The following is a 22,474-nucleotide window of genomic DNA, read 5'->3' as shown; positions in this document are numbered from 1 at the left end:
GTTTTTGTTTGATTGTTTGAAACATTTCCAACTATTCATAAGGATAATGATGAGATTATGATTTTTCAACCAAATTTAACTGAGGTAAGAAATAATCATGATATATTTTTTTGAATGATACTATTTTTAAGGCTTTTAAGTAAAATATTTATTGTTTTAGGGTTTTGAGCTAATTGATATTTTTATTTTCCCAATTTTTATGCATGAAAGAAAGGAATCTTGTTTACAATGTGGATCAAATTTTGATATTTAGTTAGTATTTGTCTGCTTGATAAACTTCCATAGCCTTTTGGGAACACAATTCTTCAAGTTCTGTCAAAAACATGAGTCCTAGTAGATCCGAGTCTAGAATATTTGAATCCATTTCCAATATTTCCTTGCAAATTGAATATAATTATCGATCTACATGTTGTGTATCTTCCTAGGAGATATAGAGACCAACCAACTGCTTGAAGAAATGTTTGAGCTATGACCATGTCAATTTTCACCGTATGTATCAATGCAACTAAGAAATACATTCTACCACACAACATTATAATTAGAGGAATCAAGAGAGATTTAACACCTAATCCTAGCAGATAAATGAACATGAATACACAACCTATGGCATCATAAACACAATCTCTTTATTTATTAGCTCATCCTCTAATATTTAATGTAGAACATAGGTCCAAACCATGGTTTCCAACTAATGAATAATGTCACATGTATACTAAGTGTCCTCTAAGCACATTATCTCTCTGTCTATGTTACATAGAGGTAGGCTTGTCCCCTTATACATAGATATTACAATCATTATATCCTAAAGTTCTTGAAATAAATACATCTAAACCCCCAAATACCAACGCTGCCACATTTTTTGGATGCTAGATACCGACTACACAATGCATATGAATCTTGCTTCATCGTCTTACTGTAATTTCTCTTCTTACGATTTGGCTCCAAAATCCATCTATAACTCCTCATGACTAACAGACCCAACAACTCCCATAAATGGGTCAATAAGTTGGAGGTGTGTCATCCACTACTTCCCCTACATCAAGCACAAATCTATATAGTTGGTGTCTGAGATGCACTTCCCAGTTTGTGAAGCTAGAATTTGTGTATCTCCTATTTCCACATTTCAAAACTCAGTCAATTGTGTGCATTTGACAAATAGTCAACCTTAGGAACCCCTAGGTCAATATCAAACTTGAATCTAGATAGGTGTGTGTGAACGTCATATTCATGCAGTCAATGCATTGTCTATTTTTCATGTCCCATCAACTGGACATACAAACACTACAATGCCCACCCATGTCCACGATATTAGCATGAACCTCAGCTCTTTCTTAGTGCAACTAAGGTGGATGTGATCCAATTTCCATCACTCCAAAAGTAAATAGTTAGTATTACATCAAATAATCTTTACCACTATCCCTAAAAGGAAAGACTACTAGGGATGTTGTGGCATAAAAAAATATATGTAAAAAGGTTGGAGCTTCAACAAAAAGGATCCAACTCGATTACACAACTTCAGCAAAAGAAAATGTGGCAGGCTTGATTTCATAACTTTTGGAGGGTGAATTGCACTAGATGATATAGATAAATCACATTTTAGTCCAAGAGATGGGAAAAAAATACTATAGATTGTGCCCTAAATTTTATTTCATTCAACTGAATGTATAGGGTATAGCTAACCTCCAACTAGAAGAAAGATTCAGAAAGCCTTCCATAGTTCACAACTTGAGTATAAGTGCCTTGGAACTTTGATGTATGTGGTGCTAAGTCTCATGATCAGGGTGGTGTTGACATGAAAGGTTGGTTTTCCAGCCTTAGGATATTAGTAATTTCTAGAAGTCACAATAACTTGGCTTCTAGAACCTTCACAAAGCCATCCTAAGGCTGCGTGTTATTTTTAGTATTTAAGGTACTCCCCTATGTTGAGCACCCTAAAGTCCTCTGTGATGTTCCCTAAAAAGTTTGGGGTGTATCTACACGTCCCTCAGATGAATCCCTACATTCCTATATCCCAATGTCCTGGAAACTTGGCAAAACATTGGAGTAAGAATTCCTCCATCAAACAACCATAGGATACCACCATGACACATGTCCCTCACTCGTATAGTGGCATTTTTTTGAATTGAAGTCAATTCCTTGTTTTCTTAACTTCCATGTTTTCTTCTTACCATGGACTCTAGGCATGTCTGGTATATCGCTCTCATAATTTTTTTGTGGTGATTTTCACTCCAATTAACCTATTATATTACAGTCATTGTTTTAAAGAATCAAGTTCTTAGAAAACATGGCACTTCAACTTGTAATACCAATTTATTTTCATGTCACTTACATGCACAAAGTAACACAAGATAGACACAAGCATATGCACAAACAAGAGAGAAGGGGTACTAAAATACACTTCAAAACATTACAAGAGGATTATATGAGATGCCACACAGTAAAATAAAACAAATATAACAATCCTTTTAAAAACACTGCATATGCCTATTTCATTTACCAAATCCACTCAATTTTATACAAGACATTGTGAGTCAGAAAAAATTTGAAGGGGAAAAAGCATTGGGATGGGTAGGTTTAGTACAGAGAAACAAAGAAGAATTGGAAAGAGAAAAGGTACTAGGAGGGGTAGCTTTAGGGAGCAGCGAAGAAGAATTGGGAAGGGAAAATGCATTATGAGGGGAAGGTTTAAAGAATGGTGAACCAACAACAACACTAGAACCACCAACACCACCACCACCATTATCACTATTAAGACGAGCCTGTATAGTCTCAGTCCTAATGGATTTTGCAAATCTTTTCCTCTCTTCCATGTCTTTCTATAACTGAACCACACGTTTTTCAAGATCTTTGGTACACATCTGTGATCCAAGTTTGCGCACTTCAATGCACTTTATTATATTGTTCAATGAATGAATTTCTTTTGAGGTTGTTGAAGTCTGTAATAAGATATGGAAGTGTTCAGAGAATATGTCTAATGACAAGTTAATATTTTTATATTTTATACTAACAAGGCAACATGAACCACACCAATAAGAATAAACATATCAGTGGCCCAACATGATCTCTTCCCTGTTTTGCTATTTCTTTTGATTCTTTCCTTTGATGCTCGAGATATGCCTTAAACAAAGGCACAAGAGGAAATTTTTCTACAGGTTCGAATGCAAAGACAAACCATAAAGCATCCATTTTCCTTTGACTACGCAATTTTTCCACAACATCTGCAAGAAACAAGACCAAACATGTCATGCAGGACCACAATTGACCAATCAGAATCCCATAGATTCTTGAAAAAACTTGCATAAACCACAAGTTTGTAAGCAATTTCAAAAAAATATAGAGCACAAGAGTTAGCAAGTTCAAGAAACCATTTTGTTGAAGGCATATTAAGCATAATAATCATCTATGTCTAATGAATTAAATCATCAACCAACTAGTAAAAAAACCTTTCTATTGAAGTCATATTAAGCATAATAATCATTTATGTCTGAAGAATTAAATCATCAACCAACTAGTAAACAAACCTTTCTACTGAAGGCATACTAAGCACAATAATCATCTGTCTGAAGGATGAAATCATCAGACAAGGAGTATTTCTACATAAAAATACACATCAACTTGTAAACAATTGAACAAGGACAGAAACCTTTGGAAGTAAACTCAGCCTCACGCTTAACAAGGAGTAGATTAACATTCATTTGATCTCAGGAATTAGATGCATAGTTTGAAAAAATATTTATGCAGATTTGGATAACTAGGCTTGAGTCATTGACATACCTCTAATAATGTCCTTTAATCCATCTATAAATACTGCAACTTCAAGGACCTCTATCAATTTGTTTCTTAACATTAATACTTTCAAAAAAATTTGAGTTATCCTTTTGGATTTTAGATATCTTTACTTCATTTTTTACTTGAGATATTCATCTTTTGACACTCTGTTACATTGACAATTCCCGCTCTGCGAATTCTATTTATAAAAATACAGTGTGCCATAGCAATTTATTTGACTGTAAATAGCTCAGTTGGTTTGTTCCAAAGTGACATGTTGAGGACGTGAAGCTATTGTACATACATTTTGAAGTCACACGGAGACAGGGAATTCATTTTAGATTGAGTAATTCAGTTATTATTGTTATAGTTTAACCACACAGTATGTACATAGTTTGGCTCCTGTTTTCTTAATTTTTTTTCACTTTCATATAGTCTAGTTTCATTTATGTTTTTGTATATTTGTTGCTCAAATATTTACACCAATGGTATATCATAGTGCCTTCACCATCAAATATGATGCGGTAAACTGAAAGACTAAAACCTGAACAACTAGCTTTTTATAAGTAAATCTCTAACAATAAGAAGGGGAATATAATTCAAAAAATTAAAGACATGATAAGAAATAAATATATAGGGATGAACTCTTAGATACCTCTCACCTCCATATGTGACTCACTTGTTGGTCGAGTGAAAGGTGTTGAGTTGATGGGAAAATGGAACTGTTTAATCCCCTTCATGACAGTTAATGCCCACTGTCATTGGTAGTTTCCCTACGACATGTAATTGGACATTATTAATGGTGAGAGAAGCTCTTGAGAGTTTTCCTTATTTGCATTTTGGCTTTGCATACATGGAAAAGTAGTGTGAAGATTCTTGTGTAGATTTCGAGTTTGGGAATTTTCTTTAAGTTGCATTCTTCTTAGTTACATTTTCTCATCATGGCAGATGGAAAAGGTTGTAAGGGTTGTTCTATGAAATGTTTGACAACACGTTATGACAGGCATGGCTCATCATTTTCCAAGGTGATAGTAGGAGAGTTTTCATCCATTCTGGAGGTGCCTTCAGACTGGTTTAAACGAAGTCAGATTAAGGGTCTCAAAGTTGCAATTTTGGAAGGCCCATGTAGTCACTTATGGTAGACAAGGGTGCATTTTTCTGATAAATTAACAATTTTTACAGAAGGTTGGGAAAAAATTGTCTCTGATCACTAGATACAGCCTGAAGATATTGTTGTTTTTAGGCATGTGGATGATGCACACTTTCTCATGCAAATATTTGACGTAAGTGGATATGAGAAGAAAAAAACACTTGTGGTTCATCACCATGGTGGCCCTCCTCCCAATTACCTCCATTTGGCTACTCTAAAATTGTTTTGTCCAATTGATTTCCTCCAGTACAAATATGATGTGATTGTGTCCCATGGAGTGAATGAGGAAATACTACAAGGTCTCAATCTTCTCCAATCAGCAAATATGTTCCATAACCTCAATCTTCATTAGGTTCTTTTCACCTCCCCTTTTCACATCTCAATTTGTTCTAGCTCATTCATTTGAGGCAGACTTTATTTGTCATTTTCGACATTAAAATTCCCATGTTACTAACTTATGTAAATGCCATCCTCTTCTCCATTTCAACAAAACATCTATAAAATCAATCCTTTTTTTTCTTCCATTTCTAGAGGTTGGAGACAGGTCTCTTCAAGGATAGTTCCACATGCAGTCAAGATCCTCCTTCTTAGGAAGTTATTACAGTAAACTGATGTAGATATTTTTTGAGACTGCCAATGAGGAACTATGCAGGCATATGCATGTTGCAAAATATGATAATTATGAGCCTATTTGATTCAGAAAGTAATATGAAAGTAGCATATTAAATTAAAAGGCCCTGAAGCCAAACTAATTGACTTTTATCAATATTATATTTGTTCATTAAAAAACACCATTGGCTGGATGGATAAAAATGGGGGGGGAATCTCATTGGAGACAACATAGATCCATACTTTACTAGAGATGTTTCCTCATGACTAAATTGAAAATTGCTCTATGCATTGAAACATGAAACTCACCAACATCATGGATCCATATTTTTTCAGAAGATGTTCATTGAATTAAAAATTGCTGCCAAATAATAAAATAAATTAAAATCAACAATGAGGCAAAAGTCAACATCGAGGCAAAAGGCCGTTTGCACCAGGGGCCATTTACACGGAAGCTGTTCTTGATGGCTCATGAGGGGCTAACATGTACATGAGGGAATGAACCCTGGTGGGAGAATATCACCTCCACTGCTTTACCAAAGCTCCCATCAAGAGTCTTAAATTTTTTTATTGAAGGAAGTCATCAACAACAATTTTATAAAAGAAAAAGTAGATATAAATTTTTCCTCGGAAGTGTCATAACCAATGGAAATTTCCTTTGGTATAGAATGTATCCAATGATTCCACCAATCGTAGTTGAATCCTTCTAATTTATGTATTGAAAAATTCGTCATGTCTTCTTAATTCATTAGTTTCATTGAAAATATGCCTCTAACTTGTGAATCCAGGTCATTGCATGGAGTTTTCTTTTGCCATCAAAAGCTAGAATTCCTAATTTGTTGAGGTAAGGCTTGTTGAAGATCTTGTGCTACAAATCACTCCATTGTATTTAAAATTCCCCAGAGATTGTATAACACCTTGAAGGAGACCTCCCCTTGAAACTCTATTGGGTTAAGCTTGTGGGCTTGGTGAGAATCCTTCATTCAAATCTTTATCACTTAAAATTCTAGATCAAGTTTGACATCCTCATTGAGAATATGAGGTCACAATTAGTGACCTATAAATACACCTATTATTGACACACTAACATCCAAACTATTGCTCAACAAACGAGCCAATAAAAAAATTCATGGATCCTTGGTCATTGCCTAAAGAGGTAAGTAGAGAATACCTTGATAAATCAGACGTCAAGAGCACATTTTGACATGAGGATACATGAGACCTTGATGAGAAATGGGGTGTAGGGTTTTACTATTAAGATTTTTTCATTAAAAAAAAAAAAACCAGGGGATGAATGGTCAAAAAAACACTGGAAGTTTTAGGATCCATTTCATAGGCTCAGGATCTATTTCCTTCACTCACAGATCTACTTCCATTACTGATCAGGGATCCAAAGCTTATCATTTCAGTGACCCTAAATTTCCATTTAGTAGTAATTTTCTGAGACTTTTTTTTCGCCTCCTAGGAGACCCCGTCTAGAGACAAAACAAAAGGAAGGTACTCCAAGAGAAAAACACAGGCATGTCTCTATGTGCCACTATTCTTAGTCTATTGACCGTCTAGATAAAATCCCTCGAGGGTCTACCAAACCAACTTGGCCAGGTCTGTAGCACATCTCAGCTCTTCAAAGCGCTTTTGTATTCACTTCTCCAAGTCATTTAAGTGGTCTTCAAGCTCCTTTCACTAGACACTAAAGTTTACCAGGGAAAAGAATGGAAATACAGCTCTAGGAACACCTTGTGGAGATACTCCTTCTTGGATGGCCCCTCATCCATGGCTGCCAAGATCAAACTCGCTAGCGGCTAGTAAAATTGCATTCTAGAGCTCGGCAGATGAAACACTTATGTAGATGGGCACATGAAACCCTGATGCATCTTAGCAAATGAAACCCTCATGGAAACAAAAGTCGTGATGCAAATCGATAGATGAAACTGTGGATGTGAAGCTCCATGAAGAGGATGAAAGGTGGAAACGAAAACAATGAGTTGTAGCCCTTGCTAGCGCATGGAAACTAGAAATGAGGGCTTTGCTAGGAAACAAGAAAATTGTTGAGGCCAGAGTGGATATTTTGCATGTGGCCTGGTCAGCACTTGTGCCTGTTGGTATTCCCATCCAGCGTTGGATGGAGCCATGTACAGGCCTAGGGTGGAGAAGGGTGGACAGGGAGATATTTTGTGTGGTGCACAGTTGCATTGGTAGGAAGGTTTCTAGAACAATAAAATATATATTTTATTGTTTTATGATTGTGTTTTTTAAATTAATGTTTTCTATTTATGTAAAAAAAATCAATGTTTATTTTTTATGTTCCATATTTAATGTCATCCATGTAAATGCAAACCATATCCTCAAAGCCTCAGTTGGACTAGGGACAGGATCAAACAACTTTGCAGATATGTCAGCTTTGAAGCTTCTTCTCTGTTGGCTCATTCAAAGGAACATCTTCTCAATTCAGATCTTTGGAGACTCACTAAACGTTATCAATTGGGTCAATGGGAAAAGTTCATGCAAAAATCAAATTCTGAAACCATTGCTGGAAGAAATGTCGGTATTAAAAACTTCTTTTAACAGTTTCTCTTTATGTCATATTTACAGGGATAGAAATGATACAACCGACAAACTTTCTAAGGAAGGTTTGCAGCAGAATCTGGGCAGCTGGAAAATCGTAGAAGAAAACCAGGGATAGACCCGAATAACGGATCAGCCGCCTCATGCTTTTTCTCAGTGACAACATTACAGCATTTTTGTTTTTATTTCATACTTATTACACAGACTTTATTATGGAAATTTTGATTCAAAAACTGCATGTTAGACCCCTCATAACTTATCTATATTTGTAAGGGTTATTTTCCTCATATGAGGAGACCTGCTTTATGATGTTTTTTGTTGCCATCTTTTTGAAAGGGTTGATATGGTACATGGCTGGACAGTTCAAAGCAGCCGATCTATATTTTTTTCAGCTGTCTTTTTTTGAGATCAAATGGACCCTCCTGAAGGTAGGTCATTTTTTGATTGCATGGGCAATCAAACAGCAGCAACTGAAATGCACAGCATATGCAATGTAACTTTTTATTTCCTTAAAAAAAGTTCACTTTTTCTTCGAAAAAAAAAAAATCAATGTTTATTTTTTATGTTCCATATTTAATGTAAAAATAAAAGTAAAAGTTTGATTTCAATCATATTTTTTATTATATTGTTCAATTTGAATTATACACAGTAGAATTAGGCATTGTATCATGTCTAGGCTTTATGTAATCTCTCTTTGGCTCAGGTGGCTATGACCCTCCTGGTTATGGCTCTAGGTATAGCTATCACTCCAGTTATTGCTCTAGGTCTAGCTATGATGGCTATTGCAAAAGAGGATCTGGCTCACACTCAATAGACTTTTAAATTCTTTCTTTCTGATTAAGAAAGGTTTTTAAGGTGCACATTTACTGGAAAAATTGTGCTTTCAAATCCTACCCTCTGAATGTAGCTACATTCTCTTCTAATCTACATTGCACTATGATGAGTGAGCCCGTGCCCATGGTAGATTGATTACTTGTGGTAATGTGGTATCCATATCCCAGTGAGCACTCAATAGATCTGATGAAAACATACATACCACATGTATTGCACAAGCTAGGGCTTAACGGAGCAGCCTTGATCCTCAAAAGAACCAATACAGAACAACCATGGAAGGCAAGAACAAAGAACATGGAAAGGTAAGATATTTGTGGATTTTATCCATAAATCATGAACCAAGCATGAGTCATGGAAAGCAAGAATATTTTTTACTTCTGAACGAAACATGGAGAGGAAATAAGACCATAGTAACAACCACACTGTTATGTGAATATACGAAGCCATGTAGGCTTTTACCTTTACCATTTTTAAATAGGGATCAATCATTCCATATGTATGTAGGCCAGTACTAAAGCAAATCATGGAGCTACACTCTCTATATATGGCTCTGCACTATGTAATTTTTGACCTAAATTTACAGCCTAGATCTCAGGAAGTATATCTCCTAGTTTTCCCTTGGCTATTAAAGTGAGCACATAACTACTTAACGGAACCAAAAACATTCCTCCACTAGACTCAGATGTTGCCATAGCATCTAGACCTTACAAAATTAGCCCTAAGTGTAGAACTTGAATTTTTAAGTATTTTGACCATGTTCATTTGTTTATTGGACCCCATATTCAAAACCATGCCTGTTCAAGAGGGGTATGTGATCTCTTAGGCACCCACCCATTACCCAAGACCTCCTGTGGCCTGGTATTGGTTAAGAACTATTCCATAAGAGTTTCTACAACCATTGGTAGGAGCTCCACTACAATAATGCTTCATATAGAGTGTAACCCACTAGACACAGTATCCATGTCCTCCCCATGTTACATTTACTTGGGACAGACGGATCCCCAAAACATTGTTAGTGCTTAGGATCTCCCGCGTCAGTAGTTTTTCCACAACGAGTTTCCAGGCACACCTAAGATTCGGTGCTTCTCATAAGGGAACACCAAGAGGAGGTTCCAAAACACCAATACATATGGTAAGTTTCTGAGACCCCCTCCTCCCATACTACAAGTAGGCCATTTTTTAGCACCTTGATCCTAGTTAACTAATACAAATTAGTTTAGTTGGGTTAGTCCATCCATCTCCAAAGCCCCATCCTGAACTCCAGCTTCTGCTATTTTCACCAGGTCTATGGTCCAGATCTCATCACCATTCTATCTAATGGAAAGGGAATAATGGGAAATATCCAAATATTTTTCTCTATATTTTTCTCCTATTCTCATGGTTACTGACGAAGGGAGACTAAACTATGTCAATTTGATTGTTCTGAGGAAATTCCCACATCATCGAGAAGAGTTATTCAGGATTCAAGTTCTTACTAGGTAAGGCTGAATGAACCCATGGTAAATCGATTGGGTGTTACCAACAACATGAGAGTTTGTGTGGGTAAGTGGCCATATCCCCATTGTGAGCACTATGATGAGGTAAGCCCAAATTCTGCAGGGTCATATGAGTCACATTCTTCATAGGATGATATAAAGTAGAGATTATTTTCTATGAACATTTTAATTCATTCCATAATTCCTTTAATTAAAGACAAAGCTCAACCAATAGGCGATGAGTTTCAATCGACCAAATAGGATGAGGTGGTAGGTATTGACCAAGAGAGAGTTGAAACATCAACACCTCAACCAGTATATCCATTGGCAACTGATTGTACCATTAGGAAGGTCATGTCTCTAGATGAGGTTCCAAAACCAATGATAGGAGAGGTTCCACTAAGCAAGCAATATAGCTATTCAAGATTCGGGTCCCCACGTGCGCAAGTGTAAATTTGTTGCATGAGCCCATGGAGATCCCCATGGGGGACCTATTTGTCACCTATATTGTCATGGATGAGACTGGGGAGGTTCAACCACATAGGTGTTTTTTTTGCACTATTAGGTAGGAATATCAAGTAGTTGTGTTAGGTCAATAAGTGTTAGGCCCTAAGTGAGCCATATCCCCTTGCATTTCTTTGAGGTCAAGCCAGCCAAAGCTTTTCTGTATGGTTGTTTGGATAACCAAATGTGTTTCTCCCCATGAAGTTAGCGAGATTCAACCAAACAAATAGGAGAGGCTTTTAGTAACCACATAGTTGATGAGGTGGTTAAACTGAACTATCCACCATGAAAGGGAACCACCATGAGTGCAGTTATGGTTGAGAGTTATGGTTGAGAGCTAAGCAAACACCAATTCCTTCCTGCCTACTATCATAGTTACTCCAGCAGATCCCTCACATTTCAAATTTTTCCATAGTGTCAAAACCTAATTCTGAGTGGTGCAATAACGAAATCCCACATTGGCAATATCAAATGGGAAATCTAGCATTTCCAGGGGTTTCCATAATAGTGGCAAGATGCCTTCGGTTGAGAGGCTCAACGAAACTTGCATCGAGACGTTGAAATTTCCCCATCCAACTATGATCTTCCACAACCAAAATGTGAACTTAGATAAGGAGTTCTAGGGCATGCCAAGGAATGAAAAGGTGTGCTAGCACATGGCAGACAGTGTCAATGGATGGTAAGGAGTGTTAGGGAGATTCAGGGGAATGCAAGGGATAACTAGGTCAAAATGCTTGAAAATGAACAACTATGAGTGTGTGCCAAGGAGTCTCAGTGAATTCCAGGTGTCCCAAGGATGAAGTGTTTTCAGAGAATTTCAGAAGAGGACTTGCAAGAGGAAAACCTATGGTTGTTATAAGGCGTGGACAAAGAAATTTCAGAGAAATGGAGACTTTGGGTTGGGCACAATATTGTTTTGCTAATGAAGTGGTTGCATTCCCAAGTCGCAAAAAAAGTAAGGTTATCTGTGAGGGTGTTAGTGTCAATCATTTCAACCTATCACCAGTGATCAAATATTTCTTACAAGGTGTTGTTAGGGTTTCAAGTCAATTTTTTGTCATTTTAGTGAGTCTTGAAATAAAAATTTGGTCACTGGCTAGTTTGTGTAGGGCTATTTCCACTGTCTCAAGAATTTCATATGCCGGTCACTTTCATCACTCAGTTGAGTCTATCATCATGAAAACATCATTAATAGCACTTCAGTCACATAATCATGGTCTCCATTAAACTCAATGCCACCATTAGGTCATTAGGGTTAAGGTCACAAAATCAGTCATTTCATGTATAAATCGGGCACATGAGGAGTAGTAATAGGTAAATTTGTTCAATAACACTTGATTTCAAAAGTAATTTATGATTTTAGATGTAATAATGTTCCTAAGGCTCTAAATTTACATGAAGAGTTCCTAAGGCTACAAAACTAAAAAATAAAGTGAATTGGTGAGGTGGGCCATCCTACCTCATTAATCACTTAGACACCAAAAGAAAATTATAAAAGCACATGGAGGAGCTCATTTTCACTTGTCTACCATCCTAGCATCGAGCTACCCCATCTCCTTTGCAAAAAATTATTATTCCATAGCCCTCACTCACAAAAATTGACTCTCGTTGGGCATAGAGAGCCTTCATTATGCACCTGGAAAACACGTTGTGCACAGGAAGCCTTCGCTGTGCACAGGGTAGATTTGTCGAAAATTGTTGTTTGACCTCCAAAATTAATTTTTTAAAGCTCCTCTTTAGTAATTTCATCCTCTAGGCTCTATAACATGTACGTTTAATCATTTTGATGCCCTCCTTTGCCTCATATGTCAAGAAAATCATCAAGTACTTCTTCTTCTAGGGTTTACATGATTTTCATGGTTTTGATCCTCAAATGATGAGTTGCTTCCCTAAACCCTAGATTCCTTATCCCTACACCTCTTTTTGCATCTAATACACCATTTTAATCCATCACAAAGCCTTATCCCATCATTTTCTATAATTTCCCTCTAAACCCTAATCTACCTTATCTCTTTCTAGGATAGGCCTGTGTTTTGGCCTTTCCCACCCCCTCTCCTCATTCATTTCCCAAAATTCCTTTTTCCCCTACTCACTGACATCATCCCCTACCCTCCTAAATTTCCTTACAAAGTTAGGCAAGTCCTAAGTCCATCATAACACCTCATTCGCTCATAGCAAAAAATTTCATTGTTTTTGCTTGCCTTTCACCTAGGGCTTGAAGTATGGAGCCTAACTCATCAACATCACAGAAGAGGAAGTACAAAAATGGGTGGAATATACTGAGGTTTGATCCCTCTAATTGCAATGAAATCACCTCCTCCCCATTTGTCATGAAATGCTTTGAAGATGTCAATTGTTTAGGGTTTTCTCAAAGAGGGCAAGAAGTAGGCTACCTTGAGCATCTGACAGGTATATTTGCCCTCAACTTGAAGGAAGAAAAGATCACCATTGCAGGGATTGATTTCATGTTTTTAGTGGATTCCATCTCTCAAGCTATAGGCATACCAAACCATGGTGAAAACTGGTTCAAAGGCATGAACCTAGACCTAGAAGACTACGAACCCTACTTGAAATCATAATACAAAGGAGGTCACTCACAAGTTTTCCCATTCAAATACTTGTTGGAGAGGTATGTACCATTGATGAAGGCTGTCATAAAGTTCTTCACATGTGAGGGCATGTTTTCTAGGCTATATCAATACCACATAAGACTACGCATGCACTTTGCAGCTTCCAAGTCTCTAAATTTGTCCAACTACTTGTATAGGAGCGTAACGAAACTTTTTGAAAGGGTGCAATTGGAAGGAAAGGTGCATTATCCTAGCCTCTTTAACCATAGCCTAATAAAGGTTATAGTACTCCATCAGTTGACATAGAAGAACATGACATGGGACACCTTCATTAAGGCAACCTTGAAAATGCATATAGCCACTTCACCAAGCCAGCACCAAACGATGTCAACACATCCCATGGAGGTGGGGTCATCAAGAAAACATGATGACTTTTATAAGGCACCTAAGCTTGAGGTGACCAAGACATATTAGAGAGGTAGAAAGCTTGGGATTTCTCCTCAAATTGAAGAAGGGGCCAAGCCTACTACATCAGCAGAACAAGGATCGCCATCACATCATGAGCCTTCTTTGCGTGATGAGGATCACATTGAGCATGACTTTGACCTAGTTGAATTGGAGGAACATGATGAGCATGAAACCCTACAACATGTCATCAAAGAGAAGGATTATAATATCATGGAGCTCAAAAACAATTTGGAAAGGGCCAAATTCATCATTTCATTCCTTGAGCAAGAAAACAATTAACTTAAGGCAAAACAACTAGTCATGGAGAAAGAGCAACTCAAACCAAAGAAACAAGAGATGAAAGGAAAGGAAGTGGTGGACCATGAGGACACTAATTAGCATGAAGGACTTGTGGTGAGGAAGAGACCAAGCACAATGGGTCTTAGGAAGGCACTTCAGAGGGAAAGAGAACAAAAGCCACCAATGGAAGAATTGACATTTAAAGATAGGATTTCTATGGAAATAAATGACGACAGGGACTTTTGGCTTGACAAAGTCAATTTCCACATTGAGAATCTCCTTGAAAAGGCCAACAGGGATAACAAGTTTCAAAATAAAATGGTCATCCATTATTATACAAGGAATTAGGTTGCCAAGGTCAGAATCAAGTAGTTGAAGGAAAACCTCAAGGAGACCCTAGTCAACCAAGAGGAGAAGGGTAAGTTATATTTTCTTGCTTATGCATCCATCATTGCATAAAATACCTCATCAATCATGTCTGGATAAATTTTGGGAGGATTTGGAGAAAATTTTATGTTTTGGTGCAGACTCATGTAGACTTGCAATTTTTTGGCAATTGTGTGTCTAGGAGCACAGCAAGCTCCCACTGTGCTTCTTCCTCAGGGCTCCAAATGATGGAAAATCAGCATTTTTGGAAATATTATGACCCCCTATCAAAACCCATTTTCCCACTTTCCTAGTCTAGGGCTCCGTTATTTAGAAATTTGCAGAAGAGAGGCCAAAAATCACCTTTCTGCCCCTCTTTTTCCATTTCGTTAGCCACCTAGAGACACCTTGGGAGAATGGCCATATCTTAGCCAATAATGGGTCCTTTTGAGTGCACCAATACTCTAAATATGTCTATGCTCTCCCATGTTTTGAGAAAAGGATTCATATCTAGATTTGGACTTCATAAAGGCACTCAAAAATGGCCTCCAATATCTTGCTGCACATGTGGAAATTTCTGAGATTTTTGTAAAATTTTCACTATGTCATTTTTTGTAATTCCTAGTTTGACTTTGGTAAAAGTCAAAAGGGTGAAGTAGATGAATGTGAGGGGTAAAATTAAATGTAAATAATGGGTGGTTAGTCTTTGTAAGTTTTTTTGATGTAAATTTGAACTCATTTATGAGAGAGGTCAGAGTCAAAGTTAATTGTAGAATTTGTTTTTAACTTCCCTAGACATTAGGGTTTGGTTAAAACACCTCATGGAACAGTTCCTAGAGTCATGGATTTGACCCATGAGAGTGGGGAAATGTTTTTTTGGTATTTATGTATCATTTTCTTAGTGATAGAATGGGTTGGATTTCAAAGGAGAGAACTAATGTAGCTTGTACTAAGACATTTTCTGGAAATCAAAGGACACAATTTGCAGCTATTCTCTCGGAATTCATGTGTAGTAAGTTTGTGATGTTGTTTTTTCTCTATTATATATTTATATGAAAGATATTCATCTTTTGTTTCCATTCATCAATTCTTCAATGGTTTTCCTTATAGTTTTTCAACAAAATTCTTTGCATAAAGCTCTGTTTTGATGGAAAGAGAATTATGTGTTACTTTCTTTCTTGCTTAATGAATTCATGTTTCATGCTCATTAAGACCTTTTACTTCTTCTAAAAACTACACTACACTGAAAAACCCTAAGATCCAGCACAAAAATAATGCTACCTTGCTCCTTTATATCTTTGTTGTTGTAACCTTTTGATCCTCTAACCTAGCTACCTATTTTTTCTCCCTTATCCAGCAACAAAACCCTAAATTTTCGAAAACCCACCTGAGCCTAGCTTTCTAGTTTAATATTGTTTACATTCCAATCATCTATTGGTTGTGATTTCATAGAGAGAGCCCTCTCTAGTTTGGTAGGGCTAGCTACTAAAGTAAAAGCTTCGTATGTGGTTACCTCCATCAATCTCCTCATCAGCCTAGGACATTATGGAGGATAACAAAGGGCATGACAATTAGGGAGTGCCAAGATGTTATAGTGAATGTAAGTTTCCCAAGTCATGGAGAGATGTAATGCTAGTTATGAGGTCATGGCTGCCAGGTTGTGTTAAGCAATGCTAGATCATGCTAACTTGTGCCAGATAGTATGAAGATATGTCAAACAGGCTAAGATGTGTTATGTGCTAAGGCATGCCAAGATGTAAAAGGGTGTGAAAATGAATGTTAGGGACTATCAAGGCAACAAAAGGGAGGATCAAGTTAAACTACAAGGAAATGAGCACATAATACAGTAAATAAGTCATAAATTTATTATTTCCATGAGGGTCATGCTAGGCACACGAACAGTAGGTGCCAATAGGTGCCAAGTGCCAAGTGTCAATGCATTCTAAGTGCCAAATCTTCGTGTGTTTCTTCTCATCTAGTTTCCAATAATTGATCTCAAATAAATTTAATATTAAACCATGCCAAAGCATACCAAGTCACCTAAACGTATGCCAAACATGCTAATACTTTGCAAGTGCCAACACTTGCCAAGTGCCAATGTGTATAAGGGAGTGTGATGCATGCTATGAAGTGGCAAAGCATATCAAAGAGTGCTAAGGTGTGCTAGAGAGTGCCAATGCATGTTTAGGAGTGTTAGGGAGTACTAGGAAAACACAAGGGAGCACTAGGTCAAAATGCATGGAAGTGAATGAATATGAGCGTTGTCAGGGAGTGTCAATGTGTGCTATATTTCATGCCAAGGAGGGAGTGAAAAGGTATGCTAAGCACAAGTAAGTCATGCAAGGGAATATCAGGGCATGTCAAGAAGTGCTAGAGTATGCTAGGTAGTTCTAGGGTGTGCTAACATGTGCTAAATAGTGCCAAGGCATGACAAGTGCTAAGACATGCTAGGATGTGCAGGGTGCCAGAGTATGCCAATATGCGTCAAGGAGTTTCAATGAAAAAAAGGAATAACCAAGCTAAAATGTAAGGAAATGAACACATAAGAGGGTTAATAACTTGGTACTTTAAATTTTCCAAAAGGGACATGCTAGGCATACTAATAATATGTTCCAATACATGCCAAGTGTCAGTGTGTGCCAAGTGTAGATGTTTGTCAATGCAATATTATGACAAGGTGTTCTAGCACATGCTACGGACTACAAGGCATGCCAACACATGATATCGGAGTGCTATGATATGCTAGGGCATGCCGACATGTGCTTGGGCATCCTACTCATAGCAAGATGTTCTAGATAAAAATATCTTCCAGGTACAAAGATGTTCCAAGACATGGGAGGTGCCAAGGAATGTTAGTGTATTCTTCCAAAGCATGGTAACATGTGCCATGAGCGTTTACGAGTGCTAGGTCTCTGTCATTAATATAATTGACAGAGCTTGATTATGTATTAAATAATAAGGCTCCTACACACACTAGTGGGACTTTATTTAAAGGAAATTTGGTAGATAATAAACCTAATAGAGATGAATCATGTGTTGACTCGTAGGAAAACTATACTCTTACGACTTGAGGGAAGCGATACACACTAATTACTTCTTAACAAATTGACTGACTATAACCACTATGACCTTGGACATATAATGAAAAATAATGCACAACAATGGTCTTAAAATGTTATCTTTTGACAAAAAATATAGTAACATGTACATAGCATCATCAAAAACTCATTAGAATGATCAATGATGACGAACATTTTTTTACCATCACCAAAAGTAACCAAAAACAGCGTTGGTGAGGGTCAATAAAAGATCATCACTAGAAGTGTCACAAAAGAGAGAATTGTGATGGGCCTTAAACGACCCTCACCAAAAGTGTCACAAAAGAGAGAATTAGTGATGGGACTTTAACGACCCTCACCAAAAGTGTCACTGAAAATGGCTTTGGTGGGAAACCTTAAAGAACCATCACTATATACACTTACAACAATGTTTTTTAGAGACCATCACCATATGTGACATTGCTAGCGTCATCAATAACTCATTGGAATGATCAATGATGATGAAGATTTTTTGGCCTTCACCAAAAGAGACCAAAAAGAGAATTGGTGAGGGTTAATAAAATATTGTCACTAGAAGTGTCACCACAGAGAGAAATAGTAATGGGTCTTTAATGACCCTCACCAAAAGTGTCACCAAAGGGAGAATTATTGATGGGCCTTTAACGACCCTCACTAAAAGTTTCATTGAAAATGGCTTTGGTGACAAACCTTAAAGGACCATCAATATATACACTTACAACAACTCTTTTTTAGAGACCATCGCCATATGTGACATTGGTGATGGACCTTAAAGGTCCGTCACAAGCATGAAGCAGCATCAAAAGCTCATTAGAATTATTAATGATGATGAACATTTTTTAACCATCACCAAATTTAACCAAAAAGAGCATTGGTGAGGGTCAATAAAGGGTCGTCACTAGAAGTGTTACCAAAGAGAGAATTAGTGAAGGCCCTTTAATGACCCTCACCAAAAGTGTCACCAAAGAGAGAATTAGTGACAGGCCTTTAACAACCCTCGCCAAAAGTGTCATTGAAAATGGATTTGGTGACAAACCTTAAAGGACCATCACTATATACACTAGCAACAATGTTTTTTTAAAGACCGTCACCATATGCGACATTGGTGACAGACCTTAAAGGTCCATCACAGGCACGACCCTCACCAACGACCTTTTTTCTTGTAATGTGAACACCTTTTTCTCCAATATACACTAAGAATCCAGTTGGAATTCTCCATTTGGTTCCACCTGCAATATAGACCAGCCAATCACATGATCAACATCCTTAACATACTTCTTAAGAAAAGATACATGGAAAACATCATGTAATTTCATTGTCGGAGGCAGTGCAAGTTGATAGGCTACGAGCCCAATGTTGTCAATGGTACTGAAGGGTCCACAAAACCATGGTGCCAACTTAGTGCATGATCCAATCCACAAGTAGCTATTCTTCGATTTGACACCCATGTACACCTGTTCCCCAACCTGGAACTCCTTCAACAACCTGTTCCTATTTGCATAAATCTTCTACATATCTTATGTTGCCTCTATATTCTTCTTCATCTTCTGCATTTCTTGTTCCATTTCTATCAACATATCTAGTCCAATCAACACCCTACTAACTGTATCACTCCAACTAATGGGAGTGTTACAACTCCGCCCATACAATGCCTCAAGATGACTCATCCTTAATGAATCCTGTAATCGTTGTTGTCTACAAACTCGACCAAAAGGAGATACTTTTTCCACTTCCTCTTCTTATGCATCATATACATCCTCAACATGACCTCTAATATCTTGTGGACAGTCTATGTCTGTCCATCTGTCTATGGATGATAAGTTGTGTTGAAGGCTAACTCAGTGCCCAAAACTCCAAGTAACTCCTTCCGAACCTTGGAAGTGAACTTTGCATCCCTATCTGACACATTCTTTGGAACACCATGTAGTCTAACCACATATCGGATGAATAACTGTGCCACATCACTAGCTAAGAATGTAGACTTCAGCAGAATGAAGAGTGAAACCTTTGTTAACACGTCCACAATCAGCATGATGGAATCATGCTTTCTCACTATATTTGGAAACCCTATGATGAAATCCATGGAAATAACCTCCCATTTCCACTCTCGAATCATGATTGGCAGTAGTAGTCAAATCTGATTCAATTTAAGGTAGCGTTTCTTCAAGGGATACCTATCATCCTATATCGTTTACACCTCATAAGCCATTGTACCTTGATTCGCTTAATCAATCCTCTCCAATAGTAATTGCTCTCAATACTTTTGTTTCTCAATTTATTGTTTAACATGGTGATCAGGTACGAGATGACTACAATTCAGAAGTTAAGGAGCAAAAGGATGAATATTCATTGCTTTTTATTTCACTTTTTCAAATCTCTCTATGTTTAAATGTTCCTTATGCATTTTTAGTTGACCAACAATCTTGTGATCCTGTTGAGCATTCAGGTGAAATTTAAGCCTTTGATCAAAATAAAGCCTTGAACAACCATCACACTGGCACCAATGACTCCACTCACATAAGTGGTCATGATTTCCAAATTACATTGGATGAAATCTTATTTTATTAAGAAGATTTAGATTTGTGAGGCTTGGATCGAGAATCTTATCTGATCATAGAAGATATTATCACAAGAATTTATTCAACAACCCACCATCCCTTGTTTTGTTATGCATGTAATGATATAATTGATGATGAAAATATCCCATGCTATTCAAACTCACAATCTTATGAATTGAATTCAAAGTTGACAAAAGGTGGTAAGGCTTCCCATGATGAAGAAGATGATGTGATAATCATTGAGCATCTTTCTTACAATTTTGGTTATATATTTAGTGGTGTTGAGACATCTGATGAAACTATTGGTTCCCACACCTACAATCTGATTAACAAGGATTATGTTGAAATAGCTGATGTTAGTTTTCTATAAGAAGATATTAATATGGTTGTACACTAAAAATTTAATCATTCAACATCTGGAAGTTGAAGGACTTGTTACGATGTTAACGCACTTAAGATCCCACTGATGGTTATGTTAGTCTCTTATTGTCCTAATGAGGTCCCAAAACTATGTCAGACTTATATCTTCTCACATAATTCTTTTCTCAACATTGTTTCACTGGATGTAAGCTCATTTTTGAATGAATTTCAACTTTTTCAAGCTGATTTTCTTAGTCCTCAAGATAAAGCTTATAATTGGGTGAAATGTTCTTGTTTGGTTAACTCTTCATCATGAAAACCCCTTATATCAATCCCAGGGTCAAAATGCATATATTTCATGGATGTACATAGCCATGAAGCATATCATTCTGATTATCGAGATAGAGACTATCATCGGATGAAATATTTCTTCTTGTCAAATTATTTTGTGAATGAACAATTTCTTATCTTTCTAGTCGATGTTATTAAGTTAATAATTTTTATGGCACAATAAATCCTCTTGAGTATCATTCAATGCTTGAATCATATGGTGGAGCAAAGAGCGTGTGTTGATGAACTAATCTCTCATCTTGATATGAATCATTATTTTGATTTGGCACATGCTTCTAATATTTTATTAGGTTGGCATCCTATTTGGTTTCCTAGATTCATGATGTTAGTGATTGTTTCGAATTCCACAAGATTTCAAATTGTTGGTCTGATATATAATCAGTTATAAAGGGAACCAATAGGGAATCGAGAATTCTATATGCTAATCCACCAATATGACCATAACATTGGTTCTAACAATTGTCACACAATTAATCATTTTCCCATTAGTAAATCTAATGATAGTCATCTTCCATCGAATGATATTGTCGAGCCCATTCATATTTATGATTCACCACTTCATTGTTCAGATAGTTGTCAAATAGTTGAGGCACTTCAACTTTTATTGATGGCTATGTCAAGTCCTCACGATCTTGACTGTAGGTTTTAATCCCGAACATAAATTACCTGCATACGAATTCTAAAACACAGAAAATAAACAATGCAAGAGCATAACACATAAAACACATATGCATAGAGATAGTCCCCTGGATCCCAAAACTGAGACTACCAGCTTTATTTTTCATTATATTCATTTCAATGTTACAATACATATGTATACATGTCGAAGCATCCAATACCATGGACTGAAAACCATCACGTCCAAAACCATGTGTGAAAATCATGCACAAAAGCATAGGTAGGTCTGCCCAACCAAATATAGGGTCCAAAAAAAAAATTCCTGGGGCACTGCCGCGTACCCCATAGAGGAACCCCCAGAGAGGGGGGGTTTCCACCACCACCCCCCCCTGACCCCCCCCACTGTGCAATCGACACAACGAACGGGGGGCTCGGCCCCCACTCTAACCCCCCGGTTCACTACATGGGCTAGTCATGGAAATAATAACACAACCCAACATTCTCCCACTTGTTGTTTTCTTTCCATAAGGGGCCACAAGAGAGCTTAGTCATTATCTAGCCTTGCAATGCCCATTATTTCTCTACACCAAGAGAAGTTCTTAGAGCTCACAGATTTTCTCAATGCATCTATAGTATTCTTCAAAGTGTCCACTTTTACCAGCAACACCTTTTTGTCTTCTATCATATCCCTCACAAAGTGATACTGAACATTAATGTGCTTTGTCTTTGAATGGTAAGCAAGCTGCTTTGCCAACAAAATTGCACTTTCCCTGCCACACTCTATCCTTATAGCTCCCTCTACTAATCCCATACTTGAACACAATATGTGCAACCAAAATACTTCCTTTCTTGCATGGCTGGCTGCCATGTATTTTGCCTCTGTAGTTGATAGTGCCACTACATATTGTTTCTTACTCATCCA

Source organism: Pinus tabuliformis, chromosome 3_2 (assembly GCF_031772625.1).
Source record: "Pinus tabuliformis cultivar Carrire ecotype Pingquan chromosome 3_2, CPIR1, whole genome shotgun sequence".
Taxonomy (NCBI): Eukaryota; Viridiplantae; Streptophyta; class Pinopsida; order Pinales; family Pinaceae; genus Pinus; species Pinus tabuliformis.
This window is presented reverse-complemented; position numbering follows the sequence as displayed.